The following is a 16,698-nucleotide window of genomic DNA, read 5'->3' as shown; positions in this document are numbered from 1 at the left end:
AAAAAAGCTATTGAACAAATGAAGTCAAGCAAACCACCTGGCAAAGACAGTTATCAGCCGAAATCTTCAAACCTGCAAGCCCCCAGACTGTTGTCTATAAGCAATCATTAAGGGTATCTGGGAAGCTGAAGAAATTCCTCAGGACTTCAATCATAGTTACACTACACAAAAATAAAGGGAGGGACATCTCCTTACTATCTGTCAGTGGTAAAATCCTCACCTGTATTTTTGCTCAATTGGCTTGTCAAAACAATACTGGAGATGTTTTTACTAGAGGTTCAATGTGGATTTAAATCAGTTCAGTGCACCACGAACATGACTTTTGTTGTGACACAGAAGCCAGAAAAAATTACTGAACAAAACATAGAACTGTACGCTGTCTGCATTTATCTTTAAAAGCATACAGCACTCTGGTCAGAAATAGCCTCTGAAAATTCTAGAACAATCTGGTTGCCCCATCAAATTCACTAACATCATGTGTTGATTCCACGAAGTCAAATACTCTCAGATGATGGCCTTTGTTTAACCATTTCCCTAACTAGTGGGGTGAAACTAGGCCAGTGGTCCTCAGCCAGAGGTATGCATATCGTAGGGGTACACAGAGGTCTTCCGTCAACTCGTCTAGATATATTTGCCTAGTTTTACAACAGGCTACATAAGAAGCACTAGCAAAGTCAGTACAAACTAAAATTTCATACAGACAATTACTTGTTTATATTGCTCTATGTACAATAATGAGCGGTTCTCAAACTGTGGGTCATGAGTTCATTTCAATGGGATCGTGAGGGCCAGCATTTGACTCGCGGGGGCCCAGGGCAGAAAACCAAACCCAAGCTGCTTAGTTTCACGAGGCCCCCTATGGCGTGAGGCTCTGGGCAATCGCCCTCCTTGCCACCCGCTAACACCAGCCATAAGTACAGAAAGAATACACTGACCTTGGAAACCGGGCTTTGAATGGTGTGTGACCTTTTGGGTCAATGTATCTTTGTGAAGACTCACTTTCTGCTATGACTGTCATCAAGACAAAGAGTAGAAATAGACTCATCGTGGAGAAAAACGTAATTGTTGCTGTCACTTCACTGCCTCCCAGGATGACAAGGCTCACAAGTGAAAAATGGGCTCTGGTATCACACAGAAATGGAAGCAAGATATTTACATTCCAATCAATTTATTTGATAATTATGTGGTAAAAATGAGAAAGTCAGCAATTGTTCAGTAACAGTGAGCTGTGGCAGTTTTGTATTTTTATGTCTGAGATTGTAAGCAGGTAGTTTTTCAGTGAGGTGAAGCGGGGGATGCACAAGACAAATCAGACTCCAGAAAGGAGTACAGTAGTCTGGAAAAGCTGAGAACCATTGAACTAGGCCATGTGCTGACACCAGCCCTTTTTGGTTTCTTCTTGGCAGCCGTTCTGAATTATGCAATGGACAACCTTCAAAAGAACATCTACATAAGGTACAGAACTGATGGAAAACTCTTCCATCTCCAAAGGCTTACTTCAGAGACAAACATTCTTGAACAACTCTTACGTGAAGCCCTTTTTGTGCATCCTTGCACTGTACTTAGTCATAGTGAAAGTGACCTACCGCTCATCTGTCACAGGTTCTCAGTGGCAACTAGCCAGTTTGGACTCATCATCAGCCTGGAAAAAAACTGATTTCCTCAACCGATCAGCTTCATCAACACTACCGATGAGCCAAACATCACCATCAATGGTACAAAATGAAATAACGTCACTCTGTTTACACACCTTGGCAGCACCATCACAAGTGACAGAAAAGTAGACTTTGACTCCCTCAGGGAACTGATGGGCAAGACCCCCTGGGAGAATATCATGAGGGGGAAAGGAGTCCAGGAGAGCTGGCTGTATTTTAAAGAATCCTTATTGAGGTTACAGGGACAAACCATCCTGAAGTGTAGAAAGAACAGTAAATTTGGCAGGCGACCAGCTTGGCTTAACAGTGAAATCCTTGCTGATCTTAAACAGAAAAAAGAGGCTTACAAGAAGTGGAAGATTGGACAAATGACCAGGGATGAGTATATAAATATTGCTCGGGCATGTAGGAATGGAATCAGGAAGGCTAAATCACACCTGGAGTTGCAGCTAGCGAGGGATGTTAAGAGTAACAAGAAGGGTTTCTTCAGGTATGTTGGCAATAAGAAGAAAGCCAAGGAAAGTGTGGGCCCCTTACTAAATGAGGGAGGCAACCTAGTGACAGAGGATGTGGAAAAAGCTAATGTACTCAATGCTTTTTTTGCCTCTGTCTTCACGAACAAGGTCAGCTCCCAGACTGCTGCGCTGGGCATCACAGCATGGGGAGGAGGTGGCCAGCCCTTTGTGGAGAAAGAAGTGGTTAGGGACTATTTAGAAAAACTGGACGTGCTCAAGTCCATGGGGCCGGATGCATTGCATCCGAGAGTGCTAAAGGAACTGGCAGATGTGATTGCAGAGCCATTGGCCATTATATTTGAAAACTCATGGTGATCGGGGGAAGTCCCAGAAGATTGGAAAAAGGCTAATGTAGTGCCAATCTTTAAAAAAGGGAAGAAGGATGATCCTGGGGACTACAGGCCGGTCAGCCTCACCTCAGTCCCCGGAAAAATCATGGAGCATGTCCTCAAGGAATCAATTCTGAAGCACTTAGACGAGAGGAAAGTGATCAGGAACAGTCAGCATGGATTCACCAAGGGAAAGTCATGCCTGACTAATCTAATTGCCTTCTATGATGAGATTACTGGTTCTGTGGATGAAGGGAAAGCAGTTGACATGTTATTCCTCGACTTTAGCAAAGCTTTTGACACGGTCTCCCACAGTATTCTTGTCAGCACGTTAAAGAAGTATGGGCTCGATGGATGAAGTACAAGGTGGATAGAAAGTTGGCTAGATTGTCAGGCTCAACGGGTAGTGATCAATGGCTCCATGTCTAGTTGGCAGCCGGTAACTAGTGGAGTGCCCCAAGGGTCGGTCCTGGGCTGGTTTTGTTCAATATCTTCATTAATGATCTGGAGGATGGTGTGGATTGCACCCTCAGCTAGTTTGCAGATGACACTAAACTGGGAGGAGTGGTAGATACGCTGGAGGGGAGGGATAGGATACAGAGGGCCCTAGACAAATTAGAGGATTGGGCCAAAAGAAATCTGATGAAGTTCAACAAGGACAAGTGCAGAGTCCTGCACTGGGGACGGAAGAATCCCAAGCACTGCTGCAGACTAGGGACCGAATGGCTCGGCAGCAGTTCTGCAGAGAAGGACCTAGGGGTGACAGTGGACGAGAAGCTGGATATGAGTCAGCAGTGTGCCCTTGTTGCCAAAAGGGCCAATGGCATTTTGGGGTGTATAAGTAGGGGCATTGCCAGCAGATCGAGGGACGTGATCGTCCCCCTCTATTCGACATTGGTGAGGCCTCATCTGGAGTACTGTGTCCAGTTTTGGGCCCCACACTACAAGAAGGATGTGGATAAATTGGAGCGAGTCCAGCGAAGGGCAACAAAAATGATTTGGGGTCTGGAACACATGACTTATGAGGAGAGGCTGAGGGAACTGGGATTGTTTAGTCTACGGAAGAGAAGAATGAGGGGGGATTTGATAGCTGCTTTTAACTACCTGAAAGGTGGATCCAAAGAGGATAGATCTAGACTATTCTCAGTGATAGCAGATGACAGGACAAGGAGTAATGGTCTCAAGTTGCAGTGGGGGAGGCGTAGGTTGGTTATTAGGAAAAACTTTTTCACTAGGAGGGTGGTGAAACACTGGAATGCGTTACCTAGGGAGGTGGTGGAATCCCCTTCCTTAGAAGTTTTTAAGGTCAGGCTTGACAAAGCCCTGGCTGGGATGATTTAGTTGGGCTTGGTCCTGCTCTGGGCAGGGGGTTGGACTAGATGGCCTCCAGAGGTCCCTTCCAACTCTGTTATTCTATGATTCTATGATTCAATAAAACACAAAAGGCCAAGCACTCAGAAGACTTCTCCATGGATACTTAACCAAGACACCATCAAACAGTAAAAACAAAAACAAAAACAACCCCACTGATATACAATGCAGCACTGATCGCATCCCTTTCATAGGAGCGTGAAACAAGGACAGTTTACAAAAGACACATTTACCAGCTTGAAAAATTCCACATGTTCTGTCTCTGCTCTATTCTTAAAGTCCTTGAAAGAGCAAAACTAACCAGCATCAAGGGAATGATCATCAATGCTCAGCTTCAAGGAACTGGTCGTGTTATCATAATGGGCAGTGATAGACTCCCAGAAAAGGTTTTTTATGGTGAGCTGAAACTTGGAAAGCACAAGAGGAATGGCCAGTGAAAACACTTCAAAGGCAGCTGTGATAAATGAAGGGGGGAGGAGGTAGCTCCCTTTTATGGACACCCAGCCAGCCAAGTAGCTATGAAAATTCCTCTTAATAGTTGTTCTCTACTTTCTTTACCTGTAAAGGGTTAACAAGCCCACAGGTAAAAGAAAAGGAGTGGGCACCTGACCAAAAGAGCCAATGGAGGGCTAGAACTTTTTAAAATTGGGAAAAAAACTTCCCTTTGTCTGTGTGTTGTGGCTCTCTAGGGAAGAGGGAACAGGGCAGAAGTTATGCTGTGAGAAGCTTTAAACCAGGTATGAAAAACCATCAGATCATACCTAGAGATTGCTTATCTGAAACGCCAGATACGTAAGTAAATCAGGGAATGTCTAGGAAGACGCGATTAGGTTTATTTCTGTTTATTTCTTATTGGCTTGTGCACTCCTCCGTGCTAACCCCAAATGGTTTTTGTTTTGCTTGTAACCTTTAAGCTGAACCTCGTGAAGGTTATTCTTGATGTTTAATGTTTGTAAGTGGGTTTTTTAAATCTAGCAAAAGCCTAAGTTCACATGTATTTTCTTTCTTTTTGTTTTTAGTAAAATTTATCTTTCTTAAGAACAGGATTGGATTCTTGGTGTCCTAAGAGGTTTGTGCAGATGTTGTTTAATTAGCTGGTGGCAACAGCTGATTCTCTTTGTTTACTTTCTCAGCTGTTCCCCAGAGAGGGTGTGAAAGGGCTTAAGGATACCCCACAGGAAGGAATTCCCAAGTGCTCCTTTCTGGCTTCAAAGGGGTTTTTTGCACTTGGGTGGTGGCAGCATCTACCCATCCAAGGTCAGAGAGAAGCTGTAACCTTGGGAGTTTAATACAAGCCTGGAGTGGCCAGTATTAATTTTTAGAATCCTTGCGGGCCCCCACCTTCCGCACTCGAAGTGCCAGAGTGGGGAATCAGCCTTTACAACACCCTTAAGTAGAATCTCACATCAAAGATTAGTCTTCCAGGTATCTGACCAAAAACAAGTAAATTCTCAAATTGGAAAGTTCACCAGCGCTACTTCTGCAGGTGTTTCCACAAGAAGATTGAAGATGAAGGTTCTTCTACCACAAGCTTTATTGTTGCTCTGTCCAGTTTTACTGAGAATTTAATTCCTCAGAAACCCCCCCAATTTCTGCAGAACAGTGCAGTGTCAGCACTGGCTGGCCTGAGGGTAAAAAGTCAAACCAACACAATGGGTCCACTTATTCTTTCTCCTCTGCTATAAAAGAAGAAACAATCGACCAAAACCATTACCAAGTTAACCAGGCCAGGCAGATGATACACAGGTAGACAATTAATACAATGAGAATCGTTTTGCTCATTATGTTCCAGCTAAAAATTAACCTAGTGATGGCAAAAGGCAGGGATTCTGCCTGGGAAGGAACGTGAGTTAGTGGTTAGTAGCCACTGAGGGAATTCAGACTCTTGTAGGTTCATGCATCTCTGACTTACACATGGTGAATGGAAGGCACCCCTGTGTTAAGGGTCAGAACAAGGATTATGCACCATTTATGTCCCACTAAAGCCCAGTTTTGAAGCCTTGGTGATACAGAGACCTCAGCCACTCTGAATTTGGCCCTTTTCCAGGATGGGGAGGATGGAATTTTGACTGGGTAAATTGCTCTTAACCAAGGAGACTACGTCGATTGTAAATTCTCTGGGGCAGGGACCCTTTTTTTGTCATGGCTCAATACAGTGCCTAGCACAATGGAGCCCTGACTTCTGATTGGGATCCTTAGTGCTTCCGCAATATTACTACCACTAATTAATAATAACCCTAATGAAGGAGGAGTCTAAAGGCTAGATTGTGGCAAGATCTCAGAAAGAGCCTTATTTTATAGCCCTCAAAAGCCTCCTTAATTCTAAGTTAAAGTTGCTTGCCCCAACCAAATTCCAGGAAGTAAAACAATCTTGGAAAATGTTTCTCCTAATTGACCCAGTGTGCTCCATGGCCTCTATCATTTTAAATGAAGGAAAAAGAGTTCCAGACGTTTCTGTTCTAGTATCAAAGTTTAGCTCTGTGGGTACCAAACATGTGACATCATTCACCAGTCACATATAAGCTTCTGGAGGAGAGACCCAGAGTAAATCACGTGTAATGAGAATCATGCCACACCTTTCAATAAATCTAAGGAAAGAAGCTTGTGTTCAGATCTCCTGAGCATAAATATATAGGTTAGGTCATTATCCAGCTAATTGTTGTAATTAGTACACCAATAAGTAGAATTAACCCACAATTAATATAGACAATAGCCAGAAAGGTCTATTGATTTTTATTTATTTTTTTCTCTCCCTGAAAGAAGGTGAAATCTTATATGGAAAGCCCTACTGGAAACTTGCACATCATTTGGAAGCATAGAAGACTTTTAGCCATCCCCTTTAGGGGTGGAAAATATTCTTCCTTGTCATTTTCCAACTCAGTTTTGCAAGTGCCTGGCTCCAGATGTCACTATAGTTCTTAGAGTGCAGAACTGTGGAGACATTTGTCTGGGGGCAGTTGAGCTGCTCCAGAGGGACAGGAGTAGGTATCTGTTTCAGATGCCGTTTGACTTTTGTTAGGCTCAACGGGTTTAAACAACAGCAGATTTTTGGCCCTAATGCACCTAAAATGAACATTTCTGAACTCCTGCCTTTAAGATGCACCCCATTTCTTTGGTAGAAACTAGCATTGTGTTTGCACGTGTGAAAAAATAGTGACACCTAGTGGTTAGTCTGGACTAATTCTGGGAGTATTTCCTGTGGCTATCTCCAGGTGGTAGTTAGAATTCAAACCCACCAACCCCACCTGCAAAGTTTCCGTGCTACGACGACATATCTCTCTGACTGAAATGCAATAGAAGCTGCTTGTCTTTTTATACGAGAAAGATTGAGCTACATACTAACAACTGAAAGCAACCCCTGAACAATGCATAATTATTCCACACAGATGAAAATACCAGACACCTACTGATAAATTACTGTGCTAATTACTACACAGAGGCAGTCTCCTTGCTGTAATGGGAACACTGAGCCAGCTGCTGAGTCACTTGAACCTGCACTGTGCTCTGTTGTTTTCCTTAAACCTTAAATTTCTAGCCACGAACTCATTCTTACTTCCCTCCTGTTGTTATTATTATCAGTGACACATCTAGTTGTCATTGCTGATGCTGAATCTCAGTTGTACAGACCATTGGAAACAGTGAACTTATGCACTGGAAAAAGTAGAGGCAGAATTGAAAATATAACCTTCCCGAAACAGGCCAAAAGGAACAAGGGAGTAAGCAACAGAGAAGCCAGCTTATTGGAGACGGGGCAGAATTCCATTGTGATGTAACTGGAAATCTGGGCTTACTAATTCTCTGAACACCGCCAAATGAAAAATCCTTTTTAGCTGTTGTGACGTGCTGTGGTTTAAATAGGCTCATTCTGATGAGACTATGTTTTCTGACTTTATGCTCCAAATTGTATCTTGCGTTTGGGATTGAAGTATCTTCTACTTTTGGGGCTGAAGCAAATGTAGCTTTCTGCTGTCACCAGGCATCAGGTTATCCTATGATTGACGGTCCCGTACAGGAAGACTGCTGCATTGGATAGGAGAGAGAAATTGCTTGTAACTGCTGTGTGCAAACAAGAGATGTCTTCAGTTGGGCGTGTGCAGTGTGACACAGAAGATCAACTCCATCGATGGCATATCTCTTTGCTTCTTCGGTAGACGTGTGTCTCCTCTAGGCAAGTCATTTAGCTGATTACATTGTGCTTGGATGCCAACAAACCTTCAACATTGAGTTGGACAACTCTTGAAGCCAGACTGATGACTAAAAAGCCAGGGGACGGCATCACATCGGGGATGATGGCTGGCAAGTGACCGGAATTCATTGAATTCGGTCTGCTAGGTTGGATCATTAGCTTCCAGGGGTTAACCGGGTGCCAGTGCAGGACACGCCATGAATGCTGATCCAATGCTCCCCTGTCTTCCGTGGGCAATGAGGTCTGCATTTGCAGCAGTTATGTAAAGGGTAGGGGTATAGCATAGTTTTTGTTTTTGGCTTTTTGTTTACCCATTGCTAAGACTAAGCTAAAGAAACCATTTTTCCGTAATGAGTTGGAGCGTGGAGGGCAGGAGAAATGAAGGAAGAGTGGTTAGTTAGAAGAAGACATGGGTAAAAATGGATGAAAAGGAAATGAAGCTACAGGAGCTGTGTCTCTCTGGTGTGTGTTGTCTGTGATTTGCATAATCCTGTATTTAGGGCCAGCTTGTTAAACCCTTCCTTATATTAGGCCCTGATTCAGCAAAGCAGTCCACATCTCTGGAACTGAGGCTTGTGCTTAAATGCTTTGCTGAAGAGGGATGACATTACTCACGTGCTTAAAGTTAAGCATGTGCTTTGCTGACTCAGCAGTTATTCATCCGCGTCTACTGCCATGGAGCTGTTTGGGTGAATATCGGCGCAGTGGCGTGAGAGGGGTTTACAAGCTGGCCCTAAATACACCCTGGTCCCCATGCAGCTGCACTCCCATTCCCTGCATTGCAGCTGGAGCACAAAGGGTCAGGCAACGAGCTGCACTCCCGGCATTCTCCCTGGCTCCAGCTAGTGAGTGGGGAAAGAGAGGAGAAGGTCAGGGAATGAGTGGAGACTTTGCTTTGCCCCCCCGCACAAAACACTGGCAATGGCTCACGCCACCTCATGAGTGTGTGTTTGTGTCAAAGTGACAATGAATTTCACTACTATGGGGACCTGAAAAACATGATGAAGAGAGACGCAGAATAAGAAAAGATATTTCCCACTAGCTTCATCAACTTTAGCTGGTTTTGTGGTTGGCAGGCCATGCAGTTAGGAAAAAGAGAATAAAAATCAATTCAGTGGCTTTGCTAGGCAGAAGGCATTACTGGGATGATAGGACATACTATGGGCAAATGTCTCATTTATTTATTTTGTGTGTGTGGGGGGGGGGGAGAATAAGTCATTTTAGTGCATCCCTAGCAGGACTTTCACTTCATATTAAATTAAATAAAAAACCAGTCAGGCCAATAAAACAAAACCCTCTGGCTCTTGCATCATTTGAAAGAATATATACACATAGATCTGCAATGATGTGCTGCTCCTGCTTTTGGTATTCGGGGTATGTGGCTTCTTGTAATGTTCAGAAGCCATAATTTTCAAACGTGTAGACCAGATTTTCTGAATGTGCAGAGCACTTGCCTTAAGCTTTTCACATTCCACTAGGTGCCTCTCCAAAGCTTTGAGCACCTGAAGACCTTTGAAAATCTGTCCCTAAACTCCTAGACCCAGTTCCTTAAAGGCATTTGGGCTTCGAACGCCCAGTGATTTCAATTGGGCTCCTGTGTTGTGTCACCACAATTGTGCCTGCTCTGAGGGCAAAGCCCACGTGCATGGACACTGAGGACCTGATTCTGCTTTAACTAAAGTCAGTGGGAGCTCTGCCATTCGCTGGAATGGGGCCAGGATCAAGCCTAATGCGGGCAACTGCATAAGTACCTGCTGTGTGAATCTAGAGGAACCAAGTCAGGTGCTGTTTAGATGTCTTGTAGAATGAAGCTGCTGCCTCACTGAAAACATTCCATTTAGAAATAGTTCTGCTTATATATTAGTCTCATGCTTCGTCTCCCTCCTCTGCCCTCTACCAAGATCTCCCCACGCTCTGGATAGCCATGCCCTTCACTCTTTTATTTCCAAAGACTGTGGGTCCATTGCTTGGGAACCAGGAGACCTGCCTTCTATTCCCAAAGAGACCTTTCCCTCATTGCATGACCGTGGGGGGAGTCACTGAACACTTCCGTTGCTCTGGACATGTTCTGTACATGTGTGTGCTAGAGGAAAGGAGGTGGGGAGGTTGGCTTTATCAAGCCAACTCTATGGTGACCTATTCCTGGCACCAGATCTGTTTTGGGGAAGTGTGGGTGGAAGGAGAGGTGGGTGGTCAGCGCAGTACAGAGTGGAGAGCTGTGTTTTGGATGCAACTTTGGTGCATGACCCTTGTTGGGCTCAAGGACTCTGGCTGAGGGGAAAGGATGGGTAATAATCAGAGAAGTGAGAGCTGGAATAAACTGCTTAGACCATGTAGTTCATCTCCCTGCCAGTGCATGGCTATTCCCTAGTGTAAGGTACATCCACTTGAGTGCTGTCAGGTCTGCATTTAAATGTCTCCCACCACTTCCCTTGAGAGACTACTCCAGTGCCTAATAGATCCCACTTGTCATGTAGATGTGCATGTCCAGCTTGAATTTACCTTTTACCTCTCCTCATTGCTTACACCTGATTCCACTGTATCTCCACTTCCTCTTGCTCATACACTCTGTCAATACTTGCAGACTGTTATCGTGTCCTGGTCAGAGCATAGCTCTTTCAAATCAGTCTCATTAACCATTTTGAAGGGGCCCTTGAAGGGAAACGAGTCCAGTAGGTGCCTCCCAGGTGGGTCTGATGAGGGACACCTGATCCTAATAAAGTCAGGAAGGGCATTTAAGAAAGAGGGGGAGGTCAGAAGGAGCTAGAGAAAGAAGTCTGGTAATGCAAAGAAGGGGTTGGGTGGGAGCCCCAGGATGGGCTGGTGAAAGGAGACTGCAGGGAGCCCATAGGTCTCTAGAAAGAAAATAAAATAGGAACTTTATGAGTCTGGGGAAAGCTATGGTGTGTGGACTAAGAGTAACCTGTGGACCAATGGTTCCTGGCTGAAGGCCCTGGATCTAGGGGAATGACTCGGAAAGGTCTGTATCTCAAGGTAAGACCTGTGAAGAACTATTGAAAACTAACTGTACTGGGAGCTCTTAATGGAGGGAAATTTGGGGGTGAAGATGGTATATGTGGGGCCAAAGAAAAGTTGTGTATCTTTGGTTTCAAGAAGGGCAGTGATCACCTGAGGAAAAGGCATCAGTCTGGATTTGAGGCTGGTTGTCCGTCCTTCTGGGTCTGTGGTAAGAGGAGAAACTGAGACAGGCTAGACTTGCAAGGTCTCGACTCGCAGGAAAGGGATGCTTTGGAGTGCTGAGCCATCAAGGGAGTCCACAACATTGTTTCCATTTTCATTGAAAAATAATGTAGACGTTTTTGTACATTTTGCTCTGGCAAAACACTAAGAAGTTTCTCTGGGGTGTCTGTTCTGGTTTAATGTTTTCTTGAAACTTTCTGGGACCAGGATAATAACAGAACAGTTCCTTGGGAAGGATGTAAAGGATGACCCAAGAACATTTACCTTGGGACTCGGACCGGCTGATTTATTACCCTTGATGCTGTTATTTATTAGAGCTGGGTGGAGAAGCTAATTCCATTTGGTTGAAGATTTGGACATTTGGTTTTGTTCCAATCTGGCATGAAAATCAAAATGTTCGAAATACTCCATGAATGGGAATGGGTCCCAGCCTAAGGGGAGCTGTCCAAGAACTGCTGACCATGCAGCCCAAGTTGCTGTGGAACCATGAACTTGACAAGGCCCCCAGGGCTTCCATGGTCCTGGCTCTCTATCAACCCGCCAGATTGAAAATCCCACTAGCTGCCTGTCTGCATCCTTAGGTGCCTAAATACCTTTGTAAATCTGCCTCTTTCAGCCTAAGTAGTTCATTCACAAAATACTATAAGGGCTGGTCTTCACTACCTGGGAGATCGACGCTGGTACAATTTGATGCAGTGGGTGTCGATTTAGTGGGTCTAGTGAAGATCTATTAAATCAATGGCAGAGAGCTCTCTGGTCGACCTCGGTACTCCAGCTCTCTGAGAAGAGTAAGGTAAGTCGACTGGAGAGTGTCTCCCATTGACGCAGTGAAGTGAAGACACCAGGGTAAGTTGACCTCAACTACATCAACTCCAGCTATGTTATTCACGTAGCTGGAATAGTGTAACATAGGTCCACTTACCGCAGTAGTGAAGACAAGCCCCAGTTGAAGTATCATGGACGTACCTAGTTCCAAAGGATCATTCTCAGGTTTTAGAGATGTACTAATGCATGCCATTCATCCGCTGTCAGGTTTCTTTGCCGCAGATCTAAATAGGACTCTGTGTTTGAAAGACCCAAACCGAGGGCCACACAGGCAAACTATTCATACAGGAAACTCAGAAAGCAGTCAGATTCCTTCTGTTAGTGTCAATGACTTTTTATAACATAGGCTTGGTGAGGAGTACACAGTAGAAATAGAAACCAGTGTCAAAGGGTGATACTTCCTGCTGAACATTACAGAGATTTTATCTTTTCCCCTGATTTTAATTTCTGAGACTACATGATCAGCAAATGCCATGCCCGTTCTTCTACTGGCAGGAAGCCTAAGATAGCAGCATTCTCATATGTGCTGCTACATTTATTACATAGACCACATTTCCCATCTGCTAGAAAGAAATGAAACCAAGCAGGATAAGTGAACAACAATTGAAAAGAAACTCAATGTAAAACTATAATTATAATCTTTAACAACTCTATAATGTTTAGTGGGGTATATTTTTCAGTCTCTAAACATCTGCAGAACAGAGTTCCAGACAGGGTTGGGTAAGCAAGGCAGACAAAGGAGGAACTCAAGCTGTGTGGAAGTCTCTTTGTTTCTGTTTATAGTTGTTTTCTTAAATAAACACCAGTTTAAGACAGACTTAATTCCATATAGCACTGGAGTGGATTGCCAAGCTTTTAACAACAAAAAGCTTGAGTTTGGATCAAAGCAGATTTCTTTGATGGTCTCAGATTGACAACTTTCTCTTCAATAGTTATTTTTGTTTTCAGCTTGAAAAGCACAGTGAAAAGAGAAACAAGTGATGGCCTTGGGCTACAATCCAGGATTTTTTCCCACCTCAGGCTAGTTCTTTGGCATTCATTTCCATCTTTGAGTTTATTGGTTGGGAGACAGAATTAAGCACCTAAAACAGAATACAACACGAATGACAGGGGCATGTGTTTGATAGATGAATAATCAAGGATCCCCCCTCCCCCAAAAAATATTTGCAATAGTTACTAGTATCATTCTGAAGGAAAGGAAGAAAAATAAGCCTGACTGCTGAATCAGATATATCCACAACCTCCACTTTATGTGTACCCCAATAAAGAAAGCTGACAGTGCTGGGAGTCTACATTAGTAATCGGCATTAATGAATTCCAGCTCTTCTTGTGCCATTGAAACAAACATTTATTTAATCAATAGTGGTTTTTGCTGAATAGCTTTGAAATGTTTGAGAAAGTTCTTCATACGCCCCTCTCAGAAATACACACGTCCCTGTTGTAAGTTGAATTTCCTGAGCATTGTTAATGCCCTTCAGGCTATGCCAATTCATACCTTTTCTGAGGTCTTTATAATGTCAGGGAATGAAGAAAATAAATCATACAGCCTTGGTATTGCGTCAGAGTTTTACGCAGTTGAGTCACTTGTCTCAGCCGGTAAGCAGCATACTGGGAAATGCACAGGGCCAAAACTGCAGAGGGCAAACAGGGCTGGGATATAACTGGAATGAACACGGAAACCAGGATGTCTCGTTATCAGGAAGCAGAGCCTTGCTGGAGAAGCAAGGCACAGCTAGGCCCAGGCCCCCAGTGGACGTAAATCAGCATCGCTCCATTGAAATTTGGGGAGCTTTGCTGATTTGCATGCTGATGGGCCCCAGTCCTCAGGCAGCAGCCTATAGGGAGATTGTGCCTGATACCCTGGTGAGTTTAGGATATCTTTGCATGGCTCCCCTGGGACAAAGCTGCATTAATGCTATCCCTTGGCAGATTCCCCACACAGCCCTCCATCCTTGTGCTCTGCTGGCCAGAACAGGCTGGCTAACAGCTGGCAGGGACAGCTGATGAGTTTCCTTAGCATCTACGTCCCTGTGGGGTAAGGGACATAAGCCAAGGGATGGGAGCTGTAACCTGCTTGAAACCTTGAGCTTAGTCTGTAACTAAAGGACCCCTGTTCCTTTTCGGGGTGGTGAGGGTTAAGAAACTGGGGACTGGGGGAAGCTTTATTTCACTTCTGCTAGAAAGCACCAGTGTTTAAACGGTAACCAGGTTTGTTGAATCCTTCTCCTGATCAATAACTACACTGATTACCCCTGTGGGGATGAATGGGACTGGAAGCTGACATGTGGGAGGAGACCGGGACTGGCTAGGCAAAGAGACTGGGAGGGGGAGCGGGCAGGAATCCAGTAAATGGGTGTTGTGAAAATTCATTGTGTGCAAAGTACTCAAATCCTATTGTGATGAGCGCTCTGGGAAACGCAGGAGGAACTTCCGTTTTCATGGCATGGTTTGGATAGAGTGCAGTAAAAAAGGCATAGGGCCACACTCTGAAATACCACATGGATTTACCAATGGTAGATCTTGCCAGACTGACCTGTTTTCTTTCATGGGTCAGCTAACTGATTTTTTAGACTAGGGAAATGCATTAGATCTAATCTATGAGGGCTTCAGTAAAGTATTAAACATTGTACCACATGGGAAATTTTTAGTGAAGTGGGAGAGGATTGGGATTAGTGCAGGAATTGTAAGGTGGATAAGAAACAGACTAAAGGAGAGATGACAATGGGTTGTGCTTACTGGAGAATGATTGGGACGGAGGGAGATTACTAGCAGAGTTCCTCAAGGATTGGTCTTGGGACTGACCTGAGACCACGTCTACACTACAAAATTAACTCAACCTAATTTACATGGGTTTACAGCCACCACAGTAATTACATTGCTTGTACATGTCTATATTTTGCTACTGTGTTCGTGGTGCGTGTCCTTACCATGAGTGTTTGTATTGATTGTACTGTCAGTGTGGGGCATTGTTGGACAGCTCCCGAAAGCCAGTAACACTGACACTGCATTGACCTAACTACATCAACCTTGAATTTACGCCGCTAGCGGAGGTGGAGTTATAAAGTCGGCATAGCGGGGCAGTCATATTGGTGGGAGCAAAATTTAAGTGTAGACACTTCTGTAGTTAGGTTGACATAAGAGGCCTTGTGTTGACCTAACTCTGTAGTGTAGATCTGACCCAATCTAATATTTGTCATTAATGACCTTGTGTCAAGGTTCCTTCCCAACTTTGAACTCTAGGGTACAAATGTGGGGAGCTGCATGAAAATGTCCTAAGCTTACTTTTAAACTTCCCCAAGGTAAAAACTATTTTACCCTTTGCCCTTGGACTTCCACTGCCACCACCAAACTTTATCTGGGTTTCTGAGAAAACTTTGTTTGGAAACGTCTTTCCCCCCAAAATCCTCCCAACCCTTGCACCCCACTTCCTGGGGAAGGTTTGGTAAAAATCCTCACCAATTTGCATAGGTGACCACAGACCCAAACCCTTGGATCTTAAGAACAATGAAAAAGCATTCAGTTTTCTTACAAGAAGACTTTTAATAGAAGTAAAAAAGAATCACCTCTGTAAAATCAGGATGGTAAATACCTTACAGGGTAATTAGATTCAAAACATAGAGAATCCCTCTAGGCAAAACCTTAAGTTACAAAAGAGACACACAGACAGGAATATTCATTCTATTCAGCACAGCTATTTTCTCAGCCATTTAAAGAAATCATAATCTAACACATACCTAGCTAGATTACTTACTAAGTTCTAAGACTCCCTTCCTGTTCTGTCACCGGCAAAAGCATCACAAAGACAGACACAGACCCTTTGTTTTTCTCCCTCCTCCCAGCTTTTGAAAGTATCTTGTCTCCTCATTGGTCATTTTGGTCAGGTGCCAGCGAGGTTACCTTTAGCTTCTTAACCCTTTACAGGTGAAAGGATTTTTCCTCTGGCCAGGAGGGATTTTAAAGGTGATTACCCTTCCCTTTATATTTATGACACCGTGACACAAAATGTAGGAGTGCACTGATGAGATTTGCTGATGACACTAAGTTAGGAGACTTCATCAATACAGAGGAGGATCAGAACATTTTACAGGAAGATCTGGATGACCGGATTAAAGAAATGGGATAAATGTAACAATACAAAGTGCAAAGTCATGCACTTAAGCACTAACAACAAGGTTTTCTGCAATAAGCTGCAGGTTTAGCAGTTTGAAAACACAGAAGAGGAGAAAGACCCTGGTGCATTAGGCAATCACAGGGTGATTATGAGCCTTCAATGTGATGTGGCAATGAAAACGGTACTTCCAGTAGAGATAGGAAAGTCTTCATGCCATTGGACAAGGCCTCATCTGGGATACTGTATACTGTTCTGATCACCTGTGTTCCAGTTTGAATGCCTCTCTTGAACAGTGCACAGAAGGGCTAGTAGGATGAGCTGGAGATGGAGAGCCTGTTTTATGTGAGCAAACTGGAAGAGCTTGTCTTGTTTAGCCTAGAAAAAGAAGTTGAGAGGGTATCTGATTGCTCTCTATAATTGTATCGGGGGTAAACTCTAGGGAGGAGGATGAACTATTTAAGCTACAGGACAATGGTGAGACAAGGACAATGGATATAAATTGGCC

This window comes from Lepidochelys olivacea (genome assembly GCF_965140295.1).
Source record: "Lepidochelys olivacea isolate rLepOli2 genome assembly, chromosome: 6".
Classification (NCBI taxonomy): domain Eukaryota; kingdom Metazoa; phylum Chordata; order Testudines; family Cheloniidae; genus Lepidochelys; species Lepidochelys olivacea.
This window is presented reverse-complemented; position numbering follows the sequence as displayed.